Source organism: Stegodyphus dumicola, chromosome X1 (assembly GCF_044657685.1).
Source record: "Stegodyphus dumicola isolate Sdum_Otavi_A_Nest chromosome X1, ASM4465768v1".
In the NCBI taxonomy this organism is placed as follows: domain Eukaryota; kingdom Metazoa; phylum Arthropoda; class Arachnida; order Araneae; family Eresidae; genus Stegodyphus; species Stegodyphus dumicola.
This window is the reverse complement of record NC_140780.1, coordinates 176166565-176187919: the sequence shown is the minus strand read 5'-3', so window position 1 is coordinate 176187919 and position 21355 is coordinate 176166565. Positions and strand designations below refer to the sequence as shown.

The 21355-nt window shown below is 33.1% G+C and overlaps 1 protein-coding gene across 4 annotated transcripts in view; it reads right to left on the bottom strand.

Moving 5' to 3' along the window:
• Window positions 1-14541, bottom strand: part of LOC118198324 (uncharacterized) — a 408445-nt gene extending 393904 nt beyond the window's left edge. For all 4 annotated transcript variants that reach the window (XM_085808315.1, XM_085808318.1, XM_085808319.1 and 1 more), the window contains exon 1: window positions 13922-14541. The gene's annotated coding sequence lies outside the window, so the exon portion shown is untranslated. The remainder of the gene's footprint in view (window positions 1-13921) is intronic.
• Window positions 14542-21355: the final 6814 nt, after the last annotated feature.

Sequence of the window (21355 nt, the reverse complement as noted above, 5' to 3'; positions counted from 1 at the left end):
TGTACATGTCGACTTATTTTTACTTAAAAAAACATCCCAGAATTACACAAAAATGGCATTGCGCACACTCTTCACTATATCCATGTACACTGCTTTTTTCTCATAAATTAGAAAAATTTCACGAAAATACATGACAATTTTCTAAATCTTTAAACCCGGTAAAAAGAACATATATGAAATTACCTGATCGCGAAAAAGTATATACCCTTTCCAAATATGAACATTTCCACACATAAAATAAATAAAATATCCAAAAACTTTTACCTCTAAATCATCTATTATATTATAAACGTCACCAACGAATTCATACCGCAAGCATTACAAATACTCAGTGTCAAATATTTAAATTATTTCCATGCACGTTTACTTCAACTAAAACATATACCAAATTCCTACAAATATAAAATTCACAAAATAACTGTTAAAAAATTTTATCAACTTTGTACTATTAAAATTTTTTGATTATTAAATAGATAAGTGAAAGTTCACTTACCTTCTAAATAGGGCTGCCCTGAACTGCCTGCTTTTCCTTCTTGTAGGTATCCGTCTCTATGATGAACTTCGATTCACTTCGAAACACAGCTATAAACTTTTTAAGAAATTTTAATTCGTATGAAAGATATCTACAAAATATTTACAAGTTATAATGATTACAAGCATAATTTATACGGAGACGGTCTATCGTTATACATCTGTTAGACGCGTCATCCGTTCAACTGACTACTTTTAGTCTCTTTCGCCAGAGGGCGTCCGTGGAAGTAAAGTTCTAGTAAGCAAACGCGACACTCTCACCTTGAGGTCCAGTATCAACAGAGGATGGACCTCAACTGACCTGTAGTTCAAGTCTTTTGAGATTTCGTCATACGTCGAGTTCTGTACCTCACTTGCATATCCGACTCAGGTGTAAAGTTGAGTTCAAGAGGTATGAGGTTCTTAGTAGGTCTTATAATCTCCCCTTGTGCAGTTTCCAGTTTCACTAACCTAATGTATCCGTCGTGGGATGGAAAACTCTCCACGATTCTAGCTAAGGGCCAGTTTATCCTTTTTTCGTTGTTGGACACAATTACAAGATCACCAACTTTCACAGAAGATGGTTCGCGGATGAATTTTGAGGTTTGTTTTAGTTGCCCTAAATATTCTGATCGAAATCTTTTTCGTAAATCTTTTCTCAATTTGGCTCTGTAAAGGTATATTTTATTGATGGATTTAGAATCCAAAAGATCTAATTCAGGAACTCCAGTCTCTGGAATTTCTGTTAGAAACATTGCTGGGGTGAGAACTCTTAAATCCTTTACGTCTTCTGACAAATACGTGAGAGGACGGTTGTTCATAATGCTCTTGCTATCACAAATGATTGTCAACAATTCTTCGTAGTTCAGAGAAGATTTTCCTAGTACCTTTCGAAGAATTCTCTTTAGCACTCCAATTAATCTTTCCCACCACCCTCCCCACCATGGCGAGGAAGGGGGAATAAATTTCCATTCAATTTTCTTAACTGTTGCATTTTCTAAGATAGAATTCCAATCTATGGTCTTAAACAAATTATTTGATCCAACAAAATTGGTTCCATTGTCAGAGTATACAGTGACAGGTCTACCCCTTCAAGCGATGAATCGCCTGAACACGTGCAGGAAACTTTCGGTTGATAGAGATGAGACTAGCTCTAAGTGAACTGCTCTATATATTGCGCAAGTAAAAATGACGATCCATGTTTTTTGGCCTCCTTTTAAAATTAAAGGACCCGTCAGATCAACACCAATAATCTCAAAAATTAAAGCATCTCTTATTCTGTCTTCAGGTAGTGGCACTTGAGGAATCTTATATGAATCAGAGTCGAACCTTCAACATCGTACACAGTTTTGGATAACCTTGCGTACTGTCTTCCTACTCTTTATGATCCAATATTTTTCATGCAAAGCGCACATAACGAATTGTACTCCAGCGTGACTTAGCCTTTCATGTTCAGATTTGATCAGCTTTAAGACTAATGGATGTTCTGAGGGAAGTAAAACTGGGTAACGAAAGTCAGCATCGTCGTTTCTCTGAAAGATACGTGTTTTCACTTTTATAAGGCCATTGGAGTCCATGATAGGTTCTAGAGCACGTATTCTTTTATCTTTCTATCCTTCGAAAGATTCTCGTTGGATGAGTCGGAAAACCTCTGTTTCAGCTCCTTTTAGTTCTTCGACTGAAATTCTCCCATGAGTTCATTCAGATGGTGGTGTTGTAGCATTTTTAATGAATCTAAATATCCAAGATACGACCTTTATGATCTTTTCGAATTTTGAAATATTGTCAAAAAGGTTAAATTTATCTGTATTCGTGTTATTGCTGGCTGAAACCACAGTTCGTTTTCTCTCTCCATTTACTATATCGAAGTCAGGATGTTCTCCATCTGCAATAGGCCACTCTTCTGGAGGTCGATAAATCCAATCTGGTCCTTTCCACCATTCGGATTTCCTCAATTCTTTTGCAGAGCAACTGCGTGATGGCAAATCCGAAGGATTAAACTTTCCGGGAATGTGATACCAGTGATCTGGGTTACTCAATTTTCGAATCTCATTTACTCGATTGGCTATAAAAGTGGACCAATTTTCTTTCTGTTTTATCCAAAAGAGAGCATTTGTGGAATCCGTCCAGTAAAAAACTGGAACCTCTTTTAGTTTCAAGTCTTCTCTTATTGTATGAGAGAGCCTGGCTCCAATAGTGCAAGCGAGTATCTCTAATCGAGGTATGGTGAGTGCTTTTAGCGGAGCAACTCTTGCTTTAGATTGTATCAATTGACAGGTGACTCCACTCTCACTGCTGTGTCTAAGGAAAATGCAGGTCGCATACGCGTCCTTGCTTGCGTCCTAAAATACATGCATAATGGTACTTTCGTCTATTTTGGGAAGCAATCTAGGAATTTTGATGTCTTTCAAATATTTTAACTGAGATGACCATGTGAAAAATTTCCTTGCTAGATCTTTCGGCAGATTAGTATCCCAGTTAATTTTCTGTTTCCAGCACTCTTGCAGAATCAATTTAAGCATGAGAGTAACTGGACTAGTAAACCCAATTGGGTCAAAGATTTTACTCAATTCGAAAAGAACAGATCTTTTGCTCAATACAGGGTTTTCTTCATATTTTACGTGACAAGACAAAGTATCGTCAAACAAGTCCCATTTCAATCCCAATACTGACACAACATCTTCATAATCTTTATCAGAAAGGTTTAGAATTGAAGTTTCATTTTTAAGTCTATTATGTTTCCAACCTCTTAGGTCAAATTTTGCAGTAGCCATTATTACTCTAGATCCTTTGATAAATGAGTTTAATTCTTCAATTGATTCCACGCTCGCTACGCAGTTATCCACATACATGGCTTTCTTTAGCTTTGAAGCTATTTCCTGATGATGTTTTGGTACATTTTCCAAATGGTAGTTAATCGTGGCAGCGAGTAAAAAGGGGCTGGCGTTTACGCCGAATACAACCCTTCGGTGCCGATATACAGTCAGTTTTTCAGGCTGTCCTTTCTCCCACCATAGGAACCGGAGAAAATCTCGATCCGCTGGGTTCACACCTATCTGAAGAAATGCTCTTTTTATATCTGAAATTACTCCATACTTCTCCTCTCAAAATTTTATCAAAATTTTGGGGATCAATTCAAGATAATTAGGACCCTTTTCCAGGCAGTCGTTCAGAGATACCGAATTTTTCTCCTTTGCAGATGCGTCGAACACTGGTCGAATTTTGGTAGTCGAATTTTCCCGAAACACTGCTCTGTGTGGCAGATAATGCCCTTTGATCTTTTCTGCCTCCGAAATATCGATAAGTTCAATTATTCCCTCTTCTACCCAATCCTTTAAAACAGTTTCGTACACTTCTAAGGAATTCTTTGTCTGAAGGGTTTTCACACAAGACTTCAGACGCTTTTCTGCAAGGATTCTATTATCTAGCAACTCAGGATGAATTTGAAGCCATGGAAGTGACACCTGATATCTTCCAGCGTCATCTCTTTCTAAAGTACGGATGAAATCATTTTCTGTAGCCTTTTCTATTTCTTGTTTTGTTTGCGAAAGAGCTGGTTCAGTTATTCCGATAGAATCAAGAGACCACAAGTCACAAATTTTTCTGTCACTAATGTGTAGTGATAAAAGAATTTCATTAAAATTCTTTCCCTTCGTTCTCCCTAATATTGTCCAACCAAGGTGTGTATTCATCGCTACTAAACTCTCCGTTACGTGTTTTACTTCCCCTGTAAAGAGTTTTCCGGCATAATCTGCTCCTACAAGCATGTGTATTTCATTAGGGTGTTTTTCAAATAAACAAGAATTCTCATTAGTTACATCACTGGGAAAAATTTTGTAACCTCTTAAGTTTCTTTATGCAGTCCCTATCCTCCAATTTTGGAATATGTGAGCATATGGTTTTTTGGCTCAAAACCTCCATTTCGCATGTGAATCCTGTTTCTGGATTATTCAACTTAATCAGATACTTGTTGTGATTTTCCCTTTTTTCTATCCCTAGCCCATGAGTCACACTTTCCTGACCTAAAGATTTTAGTTTTAATTTCTCCGCAAGAAATGTGCTGATATATGATCTGCTACTTCCGGTATCCAGAATTATTCTTATAAAATTGCTTTCACCATCTCTGTAAACATTGACAATTAAAGTTTGCGAGATTACACTTTCATAGGATGAATTATTCGTTAAGGCCTTAATTTCTCCGTTTTCGTTTTTAAAACACATTATAGTGGCATGTCGTTGTTTACATAATTCACACCTTATTCTAGAAGTGCAATTAAAACTAAGATGCCGTGGGTGTAAACAGTGATAACAGATCCCTTTCGCTTTGCATTTCTCCCTTTTTTTCTCAGTAGACCATAAAGATGCTTGTTTACACGTTATAGACTCGTGATCAGAAGAGTCGCAGAAAACACATGGTGTTTGTCCCCCCCCCCCCCGCAAACTTGCGTTCGTCAACTCCGAAGCTGTGTGTTTCGCAATAGGTCTGGTTTCACTCAGTTTGTTATGCTTTTGCGGCGGCGCCTTTGGCTGTACCGTCTGGAATGTACGTTCCCGCGCAACTAACTGTTCAGAAAGAAATTCCACTAGGTGATTCAAATCGTAATTTGATTTTTGAACTGTTTTATTATATTCCAAAACCAAATCTGTGGGCAATGTTTTAAGCAAAATAGGCGTTAATAAAGCTCCATATGTTTCTGAGGTCATATTTAATGATTCAAGACATCGAATATGTTTCTGTATATAATTGAATAACTTACGGAAATTTTGAATGTCATTACAATATTTTAGAGGTCTTATTTTCAGTAATTTATCTATATGGGCATTTATCAGTACATCTTTATTTCCAAATCTTTCTGTGAGGAGTTTACTGAAGTTTCGTAATTTTCTTCGGTTAAATCGAAACCGTCAATGGTGTTATAAGCAGTACCTCTCAAAAAGGATTTCAAATAATTAAATTTGCTTATGGCGTCAAGCGTTTTATTTTGGTGTATGGCTGATGAAAAAGTGTTCCAAAATGTCAGCCATTCGCAGCTCTCGCCATAAAACTTCGGAATCGTAAGTTTAGGAAGCTTCACATTATGATTTTCGACTTTAACGTTTTCTATAATACTTTCACTTAACTGTTCAGTGCTTCTTAACACACTCAATTTTTGTTGTTCTATATTAATTTCTTTCAATTTTTTGTTAGCTTTGTATTTAAATGTAGTTATTCTTTCACGATATTCGTCAACACCGTTTAATTCCTGGTCAAGATCCTTTATGTCTATTAATTTTTCTATATCGGCATCTATTTGTTTTAACTCGTTCGATTTTTCATTTAAGAGTTCTAAGGAAATTTCTAGTTCCTCTGCATTCACTTCTGTTTTTGGTAATTCAGTTTCGATTCGGCCAATTAATTTTGTAACGGCAGCCCTTATGCGGCTGCGTTTCCTTTTCAATGTATCGATGAATTCCGTCATTATTTAATATTCAACAATTCAACAAGTATCAGCAATTCACTAATTATTTATGCTTATGTATTATCTATATAACTGATATCAATTTAGACAGTTTCAATAGTTAGGAAAACAGCAGTTACTGGCAGTCCCTGTTCGGGTGCCATGTTAAAAAATTTTAATAGTACAAAGTTGATAAAATTTTTTAACAATAACTATCATTTAATTAAAATATCACTAAACCATGTACACGTTGACTTATTTTTACTTAAAAAAAAAATCCCAGAATTGCACAAAAATGGCATTGCGCACACTCTTCACCATATCCATGTACACTGCTTTTTTCTCATAAATTAGAAAAATTTCACGAAAATGCATGACAATTTTCTGAATCTTTACACTCGTTAAAAAGAACATATATGAAATTACCTAATAACGAAAAAGTATATACCCTTTCCAAATATGAACATTTCCACGTATAAAATAAATAAAATATCCAAAAACTTTTACCTCTAAATTATCTATTATATTATAAACGTCACCAACGAATTCATACCGCAAACTTTACAAATACTTAGTGTCAAACATTTAAATTATTTCTATGCACGTTTACTTCAACTAAAACGTATACCAAATTCCTACAAACATAAAATTCACAAAATAACTATCATTTAATTAAAATATAATTAAATTCAAAAACAATACTTAAAATATAAATAACCACATACATTAAATTAATAAAAATTAGCTTACAATCCTAATTACTTTAAACTAAATCATTGATAATAACAATTTTCCCAATAATACCAAATTACTTTACTTCCACCATATATTTAGAACAATGCATAAAAATAATATCCTCAAATAATTAAAAATACTAACTTACCTAATCTTCTTCAGAATCTTGATTACATGTCCGATAAACTTTTCTTATTTATCCGCTAAATAAAAAGCAAGCGTATGTGCGCCTGTTTCAGGATCTTAAAAATCATACTTATAGTTCACAGCAAGGTACCAGGTAAAATAAATAACTTAATAAAACATCTTTACTTCTATCTCGCACAACCTTAAAAAAACACTTATTACTACCCCTTTCAAACCCACTAAATACCCATTTCGAATTCACTTTAGTTAGGGCCATGGGATCCAAAAATTAACCAGCACTGTTTCACACAACACAGAATAAAGCTAAATACAAAATTTCCGGATTTCCCCCCTTTTCCGATTAAAGAACTGTAATTCGTCCATTAATGTCATGTGACATATCTCATGATCTCATTTCCCTCACACAAAATAATGCGTAATCGGAACAGAGTACTGCTCACATTATTACCAAAGTCCCAGGTAGTAACCTTTATCACCTCCAAAATGTCGCCAAACTACCAGTTACCATATTCTAAAGATCAGCCCAAAATTTCCAGATTTTTTCCAGATTTCCCCCTTTTTCCGATTAAAGAACTGTAATTCGTCCATTAATGTCACATGACATATCTCATGATCTCTCATTTCCCTCGCACAAAATAATGCGTAATCGGAACTGAGTACTTCTCACATTATTAGTCCTAGGTAGTAACCTTTATCGCCTCCAAAATGTCGCCATACTACCAGTTACCATATTCCAAAGATCAGCTGTCAAATTTTTATATATAAATTGTAATCTGACTTTTATTATAGTTTTTATTACAAAAAATGAAGATTTCTGTTAGATAAAATGTTTAAGTAATGTAGAAAATTTGCATAAAATTTAAAATAAAAAGTCAACTGTTATGTCAACATACTACAGTCAAAAGTCGTTAATTTGGACACCCATAATCCAGAATGATCTATAATCTGGACCTCAAAGCTAAACCTTTCTGCGCATGCGCCGTGTTGACACATGCGCATAGGCGTTTACGCGTGCGTGTAAGACCTTTACGACTGCGCATAGTGTGCGCAAGCGCAGAATACATTTTCGCATGCGCATTTTATGTATAACGGACGGTATAAGCTCAAATTATCTAATTGTCTATTTCAGTTAATGTTGATGATTGCATTGTTCCTTAATCTTCGAATTGGATCCGGCTTATTATTTTTTGCAGACTGTAAGAGCAATTTTATAAAAGTAAACTTGAACTTTCGATTATGTCCAATAGAATTTCCAATGCTGGAGCTCCCAAAGAATTTACAAAACAAAAGTATGTTTCGATGTCCATCAAACAAAAAGTGGAATTGCTGCAAAAAATGGATAAAGACATGAAGAAGGTGACAGAGAGGTTAGTGAAAACGAAAAAATTTCGATTGAAAAGTTAGTCGGTATTCTCGGCACAGCAGTCATGAGACTTGAACAGCGGAACTTTGTAACTGAACAAGAAATTATGTCTGTTTATAGAATTAAAGAGAAAGTATTATCACATAAAACGAAGCAACTTAAACAACTTACATTGAAAGAAATGTTTAATAAAGTAAACAAATAAATATTAAGCTTTTTTTTTTTTTTTTTTTTTTGTAAATTTTGATACCCTTTAGATCATTTCATAAATTACGGTTTCATATTTTTAATTTTAGAATTTCTGCATGCCATCTTACGAGATTTAAACTGATGATCTATAATCTGGAATCGCCGAAGTCCCGACGAGTCCGGATTAACAACTTTTGACTGTATTAATAAAAGTAATAATACTCAGTGAAGGTTGCTCATATACAGCTGTTAGGTTGTAAGATTTACAAAATTTGAGAACTCTAAATTATAAGCAATAAATTCTATAATTTAAGCAACATTATATTTTTTATAGTCAAACAAATTATAAAAATGTTATAAAAGCAATAATGAAACCTGATTTTGGTCCTGATTTGAACCTATGAACACATCCCTATAGTTCTAATATGAGGCAAATAAGTATTTTTAGACCATGGTAATTTTGATCTCCTTAGCAAAGGAAACACCAAGAGTTTACCTCATGCTACTGAAAATGTGTTTTTTTTTTTTCTTGGGGGGGGGGTGGAGTTTATAATAATATGCAGAGTTGACATATGAAAAAATGTCAAGACTCATGTGATGTAATATTAAAAGCACCAGTTTTAACTATCAAAATTTTGGCTTTTTTAAAAATATTTTAAATGTTGTGCTTTCCTAACACAAAAGTAACTTTAAGAAAAACATGCAATTTATCCCTCCTGCCATCAAAGCTCTGATACCTACCAAATTCGTTAAATATGCGTGGACAGAAATGGCGGCACATTTTAAGCGCAGTATTTAGGGTTACCAAGGTTATCATAATTTTTCATTTATCGCTCTAAAATGTCGCCAAACGAATTTCTCGTCAAAAAGGTCTAATACTAAAGCTGTGCCCATGTCTTTACTTCATGAAGACAAAATGGCGGCGAAAAACAAAAATAGAGGGTTGCTGTAGCAGAGTTTGTTGCCAAATTTTCGCCAAAAAATCACCAAGTTACCATAATCCAAAGATTAACCGCAATTTATATGTTTTCAAGGTAAAAAATATATTTACAGGTGCCCCTTGCCGAACATTGGCGGTACATGGATACCGAGTTTGTGCAATTCTTTGACTTGTTATGTTGGTTTTCTCAAAGAATTGCACAAACTCAATATCCATGTAAACATCCACCTATTTTCACTTAAAAAAAAACATCAGAGAATTGCACAAACTTGGCATTGCTCTCTCCCTTGACTTTGTCTATGTACACATCGATCTATTTTCACTTAAAAAGTCAAAGGAGCAGCCAACAAAAAATATATAATCTCAATAAACTACATTTTAAATCAAACAATCAAATAACATAAAAAAGGAAATTCATCTTAGCACTACGCAAAGGAAATATCCACTTACCTTATTTAGAAATTTGCCGGTCGAACAAAATTCCTTAACAGCATCCAAAAACTTCTTAAAATTATCTGAACTAGAATCTGTATATTGGCGTCACCACATAAATTCACGAAGATAAGAATAAAAAAACATCGTCCGTAGGAGCCTATATCCTCAGACATTCAACCATATGCATTTTCTTTCTACAAAAAGGACGCTTATAATGGCTACTGAGTAAGTCTTCATTTATACACCTGTCAATCAATGCTCTTTTTCCCTTTCATTCCAAATCCTACAGAAACTTAAAACTAATCTTACCACATTCAGCCATTCTACTGTCTAAACCTCAAAACAAGCAACACACACCACAAGCCCTTGCAAATCTCCCATCACGTAACCGATTATGTCATAATTAAGTTTCCATAACATTCAACTACTCAGGTTACTATAAATGAAAACAACTTGGTGATAAATGAAGCAACAACTTCGTGATAATACAAGGGGCACCCTTCAATCTACCCTAACCGTTTTCAAAATCTAAAAATATGTTATTAACATTCTCATGAGGTTTTATTCCTTTACAATCATAATTTTGTAATAAAAAAATCATTAAAGTACAAACATTTTAAATTTTTAAAAAATACAAGTAATATTCTGAGTTGGCTACATGCCAAATACCTGCCAGTGTTTCCTACAGCACCTGTTCTTAAGATCTTCTTTTTGAAAGGTAAAAAAAATTGCATGGATCAATATTTTTTGCAGTAATCTGCACATTTTTTTTTTAATTTTTAATTATGTATATTTTGCTCTTCAGTTTGCATAAGGTCATTGAATACGATTCCCGAATTTTATGTGAAATACCTACAGCAATATTTGTCATGCTGAAGTCCAACTTTTTATGTTTTATTTTTCATAATGAACACAATATTCTTCTATATATAAGTACAGAAACTGGAGGAACATTTAAAAGTCAGATTTCATAATTTTTACTAAATTGATATCTTTAAATTTTAAAATGCCACAATATGAATCTTGACATCATTAAAAACATTTTTCTAACTGCAAGTGTATGTCTTTTAGCAACAATTGTGAAAATAAAGGCTGGGTAAAGACTCTTGTGGGCATGGGATGATGCCTGAAACAAAATACTTTACAAAAAAAGAAGGGAACAGCTTTAGTATTGGTCCTTTTGGCGATTTTTTTATTTGGCGACAAACTTCGGTCGCCAAGGTAGACCCGGTTTTGAAGATCGGAAAAAAAATGGCGGATTATCAACAAAACCCGATCTAGACTAAATAACAATCCTAAAAAATAAGCTCTTAATCAGAATAAACAGTCTTTCTCTAATTTTCAATATTTCTAGTACTGCTATGATAAATTCTTGAAACATTACTGTAAATGAATTTATGACAATTATCATGTTATGAGTAATGAAATTTACAAAATGTTAATATTTTTAATTACAAAATATAATGTATTAAACATTAATATTTTTAGTAGTTAGTTCATATTTATATTTTATTATATTAGTACTTATCTAATATTTTAAATTTACAAAAGGTTAATTTTTATGTTTATGAATAATGAAATTTACAAAAGGTTAATAAACGCATTTCAAACTAGTATATGTTACTTTAGTTTCTTAGATTCTGTTATTAAAGGAAAATAAAAAAATATTTCAAAGTGAAGGAAATCAAATTCAATTATAATGGTCAAGTTTTGTACCAGTGTTAGAAATATTTTTTATGATTAAATATTGTAAATGGTAAAAATATTAAGAAATATGTATTTTTTAATCCCTCAATTTATTACAAGTAATTTATGATTATAATTTAAAAGCTAAAATTAAATTATCATAATGAGTAAATTTTGTACCAATGGTAATAATACAACAATCATCGTAAATGATGATTTCTGTGAAAAATTCGAACAGTCATTGGAATCCACTAGTGGTGGAGTGATAGCCACTGAACAGTGGTAGTTCAGGCTGGCTATATGGGAGTTTTAGTAGCTTTCCGTGGATGTAATGTGAATCTGAGCCAGTTTCTCTTAAAAAGTACTTTATGAAGGCATCCTTCTTCTGCTAGCCAGCATATGTATTTATTTTCTATTCATAATTCTCTCTTATTTTCTTATTCTTAATTCTAAATCTTACTTCTGAAAAGAAGAAGTGTTGCATCTATAGGTCAAAAAATATGGTCAATATGTTTGCAAAATCCTGTCAGTTTTGGAAAACATTTAAATAAACTAAATAATTTGTATGTGATGCAAACAAAAATGCATTACACTATTTCATGTACTGAATAATTAATCAGGGAACAAAGTATATTGTAACGTTCCTTTATTTTGTAACCAGAGTTATTTTATTCTTGGGATCTTTACTGTCAATTTCCTCCATCCATTTTCTCACCAGAATCCAAATGAAGTTTTTATTTTGTAAAACAAACCGTTTTTTGCCTTTTGAGGCCACATTAATAGGTTGCTAGATAAGAAAAGATTTGTAGTCTTCAGCCTTGCATTATAATTGCTGATAGTTGAATTCCATGCCAGTTAAGTTTTTAACCAACTTTGCATTAAATTGATTTGTGCAGCCTTTGAGCTACAAATTTATTTGAATTTAAATTTTACATTTGAACTTAATTGTTATCATAAGTTATCTTGCCACAAGTGGTTAACCGAGTCGTAAGTACAAAGTGTGCCTTCTGTTCTGTACATCTAAACTTTATAATAGAATAAAAGTATATCTTAACTTAATAAGAATATATCTAAACTTAATGATAATAACATTTAAAGACATTGAAATCAGTATCTAAGTGCTTGCCATGTAGTCAAATTTTTATATATAAATTGTACTCTTACTTTTATTATAGAGTTTTTATTACAAAAAATTCAGATTTCTGTTAGATAAAATGTTTAAGTAATGTAGAAAATTTGCATAAAATTTAAAATAAAAAGTCGACTGTTATGTCAACATACTATTAATGAAAGTAATAATACTCAGTGAAGGTTATTCATATGCAGCTGTTAGGTTGCAAGATTTAAAAAATTTGAGAACTCTAAATTATAAGCAATATATTCCATAATCTAAGCAACATTATATTTTTTATAGTCAGACAAATTATGAAAATGTTATAAAAGCAATAATGAAACATGATTTAAACCTATGAATTCATGCAATTACACATCCATATAGTTCTAATATGAGGTATACAAGTATTTTTAGACCATGGTAATTTTGATCAAAGGAAACACCAAGAGTTTACCTCATGCTACTGAAAATGTGTTTTTTTTTTTCCTTGGGGGGTGGCGTTTATAATAATATGCAGAGTTGACATATGAAAAAATGTCAAGATTCATGTGATGTAATATTAAAAGCACTAGTTTTAACTATCAAAAATTTGGCTTTTTAAAAAATATTTTAAATGTTGTGCTTTCCTAACAGAAAAGTAACTTTAAGAAAAACACACAATTTATCATTCCTGCCATCAAAGCTCTGATACCTATCAAATTCGTTAAAGTTACGTGGACAGAAATGGCGGCATATTTGAACCTCAGTATTTAAGGTTACCAAGGTTATCATAATTTTTCATTTATCGCTCCATAATGTCGCCAAACAAATTTTTCGCCAAAAAGGACTAATACTAAAGCTGTGCCAAAAGAAGTATGGTGGATGAAAGTATTAGTTCCTTTTCAGCCAAAAGATAACTTATTGGATCAGCTGGTTTTATTCATTGCTTGACTAATTTCACACACATAACTACTTTTGTAAAATTTTACCATGGGACGAAAATACTTTCCAGCACCGAAAATTATAGAAATTTTAATGAACATATTAACTTTTCTTTTCTAAATTATTAACAATGCTCTGGAGTCTTATACAGCCAAAAATCTTGTTTTTCCAATATACACTACACAGGATGAACACATAACACTTCCAAAAAAATAAATTCATAAAATGCAGGTATTAAATTATTGTTCGTTTCTACGTGACTGTATGAATATTTTAACTCGTTCACACTTAGAAATGCAAGCTAAGGAATTATTCGATCCCAAAACAAATAAATATAAAATGTGCGAAACGCACTAAAGAAAAACAAGCAGAAAAAAGGTAATGGTATAACGATTAGAAAGTATATAAATTCAGTTTAAAACAAGAGAGAGAGAATAACATACCCAGATGATGTCTTTCACGAAGATCCATATCGTGCTCACTAAGAACAACTGCAAACCGTTATTGGAATATAATCTAAAATCTGATCCAAAATATCATTTTGTTTTATAAAGAATTTATGTCTCTCCTACCTTCCGATGTCATTCCATAATCTCTACTCGAGATTTCGTAAAATCATAGACATAATCATTCTATTCGGACATAAACAAAGTTATGTCAACAATTTCAAAAGGTAGGGACATTCTTAGTCATTGTGTCGCAATGAGTAATCTGGGAGCTATATTCTTGTGCTGCATTATAAAACGAGCTCCAGATTTTAATTTCACCTAGCATGACTTTAGAAACAAAGATGCAAAACGTTAGTTGAAAAACTCCCTCCTTTGTAAACATGTCGGTTTCAAGCCTTTTGTTCAACTTCTAAATAATAAATTTCACACTACAGTTTTCGCGTTCTTGCTATCACCATCAAAATATGCAATTTCGTTTAATATAAGCACTGCTTCATAAATTACATTCATATAATCTGCAAAGCACAAACAATACAAATTCATACATAACACACACTACCATCAAATCCATTCATTAAACGAACGCTACTTTCAATCTCATCACCTGCCGACAAAAAAAGCACGTTGCCAGATTTCATCAACTAACATATCAATAATCTAAGAAGCTAAATGCTCAGATTTTGCTTGCCTCATCGCCCAAGAAGAGTTCTAAGTTGGGACACCTTCGAGATGGAAGAACGGGTCGTTTTGCAGGATTAACATCCTTGAAGGATGTTACTAGAGTCATTTGATAAGTCATTAGAATCTGAATGCTCATCACTAGAAACAGAAGAAATGGGATTAGTAAAGGAGTTATCGTGTATGGGATCAGTGGGTGTGTCCGTTAACTGCACTTCCAATGGAAAGGCTCGCTAAATGGGACGAAGCAGCGTACCAGCTTGAGTCTTCAGTTCTACAGTTCTCACCTTGCCATCTTTCCCAGGAATTAGTCGAATGACCTTAACTAAAGGCCAATAAATCCGATTTTTACGTCATCTCCTATTAGGACAATTTCAGTCAACCGTAGCTCTGACGATGGATCCTTCTTATTTTGGACCAGCAGGCCTAAATATTCTTTCCTAAATCTATGCCTTAAATCATTAAGTAGTTTTTGGCGAGGTCTAGACCTTTTGAATCGCAGAAATCAACATCGGGAACACCTAAGCTACGATTCTCGATGAGAAACATGGCTGGGGAAAGTGGAATTAAATGATCCGGATTTTCCGGCTGATAGGTAAGATCTCTAGAGTTAATTATTGACTCGCAGTAGCACAATTTTGTGTACAACTCCTCGGTTGTAAGAACCGCGTTACCGAGTGTCCTTCTCACAGTTCCTTTACTACACGAACTAACCTCTCCTACCAGCCTCCCCACCAAGCGGCTGTGGGAGGATTAAACTTCCATATTATACATTGTATAGCCGTTTGCCTCAAAACTTTTTCCCAATCGTCGTTACTAAGTTCTCTTTGCGCTCCTCTGAAATTAGTTCCGTTGCCGGAATAAATTATTCTTGGCCTCCACATTCTGACCACAAATCGCCTCAATGACAACAAGAATGCGTCGGTAGACAATGAGGAAGTCAATTCCAAATGAACGGCCCTATATATATATATCACATGTGAACAAAACAATCCAAACTTTTTCACCTCCCTTCACATACAAGTATCCTGCCAAATCAACTCCTACTACCTCGAACACCGCTGCGTCATTGACACGATCGCCTGGTAGCGACACCGGCCAACACCGACTCTACTACAAAAGAGATTCTTTGTCTACTACAAGCCAGATGGCGGTTTTGTGACGTCACAAGTTGTGGTCATCGGGGATTTGATGCGTCGTCCGTTGTAACGAACGAAGCGTGGTTGTTGCTATCGCTATTTTTACAGCGTTCTTTTGTTGACATATTTGTTGGTCGATTCCGACTTAATTTTGACAAATATGGGTGGATGTGTTGCATCAAATTGTTCCAATCATTCAAAAAATAAGTTTAGGACGTTTCGCCAAAAATGAAGAAAAACGAAGAAAATGGATAATTAATTCTCCTCAAAATCAATGGATTCCGGTCTCAAAAGCCTGTTTTTGAGGTAAGTTCAGCTTCGAATTTTCCCATAGAATGTTAGAATACTCTTCGTATTTCTTTAAAACGTGCATTTTCGTTTAACTATCATTTATTGATGATCAAATGATTTTATAAATACAAAATAAACTGCGGAATGTGTGTGTGTTTGTGCAGTAAATTATAGCCGATACTGTTTGTGATGTTTCTTTTATTATCGTGAATAGTTTATGCTGTTTGTAAAATTGTACACTACATTTCATGTAAATTTTGTGCTTGGTTAGAAATGTGATATACCTGTCCGTGTTTCAATTTTACTCTACGATTGGTAATTTAAAGTCGCATGCTATATTTTGATGTATTGTCACCAAACCTGTTGGTTTACACCTTTGTTAAAAATTGGATACATAGTTATGATCTAAATTATAAATTATTTAGGTTTTTCGTTATATTAAGGTAAATAAATTGTGTATTTTTCTAGGCATTTTGAAGAAGTATTAATTTAAATATTCTATGCATCATTTTGATCCTATTATCATGCTTTTATGTTATAGTAAACCTTCATGTTGTATTTCTAACTATAGTTACTTTAAATTTATTTTAAATGTGTGAACAGGAAATATGTTTTAATTAGCAGTATTAATTAATTAATTTTGAAAATTTAGGTGGGGTTTAAAAGTCCTCCTGAAATTTTTAAATTATGCTTTCTATGTGAAAAAATAATTCAAAATTTTCGAGACAAAATAATGTGTGGAAATATAACTATAGATGAAGAATTTATAAATATGCAAAAGCAGATGAGGTAAATATTCCCTCCTGTTTCAATATCAAAACAAAGATCATAAAATGTTTGACTGCACATGGAAATTTTTTTTCAAGAAGTTTATTCAAAATAAAAAGCAGCATGAGGAAAGTTTTGAAGCTCCTGCTTTTAAAAGGAAGAAACTAAATTAGAATCTGAATCGACAGTTTAAGAAGTTTTTACTCTTCAGTTCTGTCTGTGAAAAAGTACATTAGTTATTGCTGAAAAATTGTTGCTTATCTCTTAGAACAATAGTTAGACCCACGAGTAGCTGAATGGTTAAGGTTACTGAATGCTAAGAGTACATTTTCTGAACATGTTGGCTGCATGGTTGGTTTTTTTTACGTATAATGTGAATACAAGCCAGTTCTCATTAGAAAGTCCTTCACCATGAGCAGATAGCACTTTTGAGCTTTGTGATAGTCAACTAACCAAACTGTTATGAATATTAGATAATAAGCTTAACATTGGTGAAGATCTTTCTCGTAAATTTGACATGGAATATCTCTTGGTCTGCTAAATCAAATTTACTTTTGTGTGACCTTAAATCAGAGGCACCAATCGTGAATCTGTTTTGGCGTGTTTTTAAGAATTATGAATGAAAAATTTATTGCTACTGTGGAAGAATGCTCAACTAATGTTTACCTTACTAATCAATTCTTATAATATTGTAATGGCTTGCTGTGTTGCAAATTTTTCGCTAACCAGAAACTTTCAGTAGTGCATTTCCTTTAATTGTGTTTTGTTTATGCCCTTTCAGTTGTAATTCTTATAATCATAGGGATAAGGAAAGTATTTAATTACTTTATATTAAAGAAATAATTAACCTTTTGAGGCCGGGGCTTTGGTAGCAGTAAAAGCTACCAAAAGACGGGAAATCTTGAACCGAATGCTTTCCCCCCTTTAAGAAATCACCTCCTATTTGCAACAAAGATTCTTGTGTGTAGTTTAATGGATTCACAAAGGGGTGCATCTGCGTCGCAAAAGGGAGATCTTTGAAAGAGATAAGTGGTTGAAAAACCAGGGACGTCAAATTTGACATTTCACCCCACTTTTCAAGCCTGTAAAATGGGGGAAAAAGACATGGCCATTAAAGTGGACAACCCCGTCCATTCAAACAGGGAATACAACTGTCAATATATTGGCCATCCGTCTACAAAAGGTTAAGTTTTTTTTATTTATGGTAATATTTTGCACAGATAAGTAAACATTTCACACAAGAGAGCACATATTTTCGGGAATATTATTTAAAGTAAAAATGATTTCAGTTTTTAAACATTATATATATATATATTAAAATAAAATCAGGCTCTAGTGTAGAATTGGGTGCCCCTTTGATTAGCGACATTTTTTTTTATTTTGGCGATGAAACCTCGCTTCTGGTTACCATGATAGTTTTAACTTTCTTTTAGCTTCCTTATTTAAATGAAAATAGATTGATGTGTACATGGACAAATTGGTTGATCTTTACATTATGATAACTTGGCGATTTTTTAGCGAAAATTTGGCAACCAACTCTCCTACAGCAACCCTCTATTTTTTTCCCCGCCGCCATTTTGTCTTCACGAAGTAAAGACATGTTTCTTTTCTTTTTATCTACTGAACACTTCTTCCAACAATCTACTAGCCGAATTACACTTATGCTAGAAATTTTATCAAACAAAACTGCTTAATCATGACAAATATTCACTGCAAAATTGGGAAAAAGTGCACAATACCATACTCCTTACGCGTTTTTCAAAATAACACATACACATAAACCATGTACACGCCGACTTATTTTTACTTAAAAAAAATCCCAGAATTGCACAAAAATGGCATTGCGCACACTCTTCACTATATCCATGTAGACTGCTTTTTTCTCATAAATTAGAAAAATTTCACGAAAATACATGACAATTTTCTCAATCTTTAAACCCGGTAAAAAGAACATATATGAAATTACTTGATCGCGAAAAAGTATTTACCCTTTACAAATATGAACATTTCCACATATAAAATAAATAAAATATCCAAAAACTTTTACCTCTAAATCATCTATTACATTATACACGTCACCAACGAATTCATACCGCAAGCATTACAAATACTTAGTATCAAATATTTAAATTATTTCCATGCACGTTTATTTCAACTTAAACGTATACCAAATTCCTACAAACATAAAATTCACAAAATAACTATCATTTAATTAAAATATCACTAAACCATGTACACGTCGACTTATTTTTACTTAAAAAAACATCCCAGAATTGCACAAAAATGGCATTGCGCACACTCTTCACTATATCCATGTACACTGCTTTTTTCTCATAAATTAGAAAAATTTCACGAAAATACATGACAATTTTCTCAATCTTTAAACCCGGTAAAAAGAACATATATGAAATTACCTGATCGCGAAAAAGTATTTACCCTTTACAAATATGAACATTTCCACATATAAAATAAATAAAATATCCAAAAACTTTTACCTCTAAATCATCTATTACATTATACACGTCACCAACGAATTCATACCGCAAGCACTACAAATACTTAGTATCAAATATTTAAATTATTTCCATGCACGTTTATTTCAACTTAAACGTATACCAAATTCCTACAAACATAAAATTCACAAAATAATTATCATTTCATTAAAATATAATTAAATTCAAAAACACTACTTAAAATATAAATGAGCACATACATTAAATTAATAAAAATTACCTTACAATCCTAATTACTTTAAACTAAATCTTTGCTAATAACAATTTTCCCAATAACACCAAATTCCTTTCCACCTTACATTTAGAACAATGCATAAAAATAATATCCTCAAATAATTAAAAATACTAACTTACCTAATCTTCTTCAGAATCTTGATTACGTGGCGGATACACTTTTCTAATTCATTCAATAAAATTATTGAAAGATTTTTTCCTCCATACTTCCTCCGCTAAATAAAAAGCAAACTTCTCTTTGTCACAATGCCTAAATACCCATTTCGAATTCACTTTAGTTAGGGCCATGGGATCCAAAAATTAAACAACACTGTTTCACACAACACAGAATAAAGCTAGATACAAAATTTCCACATTTTTTTCCCGATTTTCCGATTAAAGAACCGTAATTCGTCCATTAATATCACATGACATATCCCATGATCTCTCATTTCCCTCACGCAAAATAATGCGTAATCGGAACTGAGTACTGCTCACATTATTACCAAAGTCCCAGGTAGTAACCTTTATCGCCTCCAAAATGTCGCCAAACTACCAGTTACCATATTGTAAAGATCAACCGACAAATTTAAGGCAGTGCACAATGCCTAGTTTGTGCAATTCTAGGATGCTTTTTTAAGTGAAAACATATCGATGTGTACATGGACACAGAGTTTGTGCAATTCTTTTTTTTTTCCTTTTACTTATTACATGCTCCGCCTTTAGGCACTACAGGAAAAGGAGGAATGCCCCGTAGAGGTCTTGGTAAAATCCTAGTATACGGTGCAGCCTTGGCGCAATTTTGAAAATTATCGCCAACACCAAAATGACCCGTTTAACTACTCATCGTATATGTCCCGTTTACTGCTCATCATAAAGTGGGCAAAAGTAGCCAAATCCCTTGTGCACCGGATACTAGGATTAAACTGGTAAAATCCTAGTATACGGTGCAGCCTTGGCGCGATTTTGAAACTTATCGCCAACACCAAAAATGACCCAAAGAATGTCTATGTATATACTATACACTATATACATAGTATATGCTATGTATAACTGTATATATTCTTTGAATGACCCGTTTACTACTCATCATATATGTCCCGTTTTTACTGCTCATCATAAAGTCGCCAAAAGTAGCCAAATCCCGTGTGCACCGGATACTAGGATCAAACTGAGGTCTTTTTAAGGAAAATTGACTCGTATACACGTTACACATGGGGAAAGCCACGAAAACGCCCATGCAGCCAGCCTATTTGCCGGGATTCGAACCCTGGACCAAACAACCAGTGTTCAGCGGCTTTTACCGCTTGCCCACTGGTGGGCTTGTGCAATTCTTCGACTTCTTATTTTGGTTTTGTATAGCGGCCATTTTGAAATTGTGCCTTCCTGACGCAGATCTTGGTGTCAAAAAAGAATCGCCAAAATACAAGGGACATCCAATTGTAAACTTTTACCTAAAATCATTACTCATCATGACACCAAATTTTTTTTAAATGAATTTAGATCAGTAAAATATTCAAGACTATGCAAATTGTAAACAAAAACCAATGCACGTATAAAGAATTCTTTATTTGATTGCAGTCTTAATGTGACATGTCAGAACACTTTTCATATTTCACATTGTATTTATTCATTAAAAATTATTATGCATTCAAGTTTGTTTTCATTTTAAACTTAGTTTTGGAAAGGCATAATAAATTATTTTCCAGAATATAATATCTGTTGTAATGTTCATAGATGGATTTATATTAAAATATAAAATATTATTTGTTAGAAAATAATACAAATTTTCATAAATTCAACTGCTAAAGAAAAATACACAACAG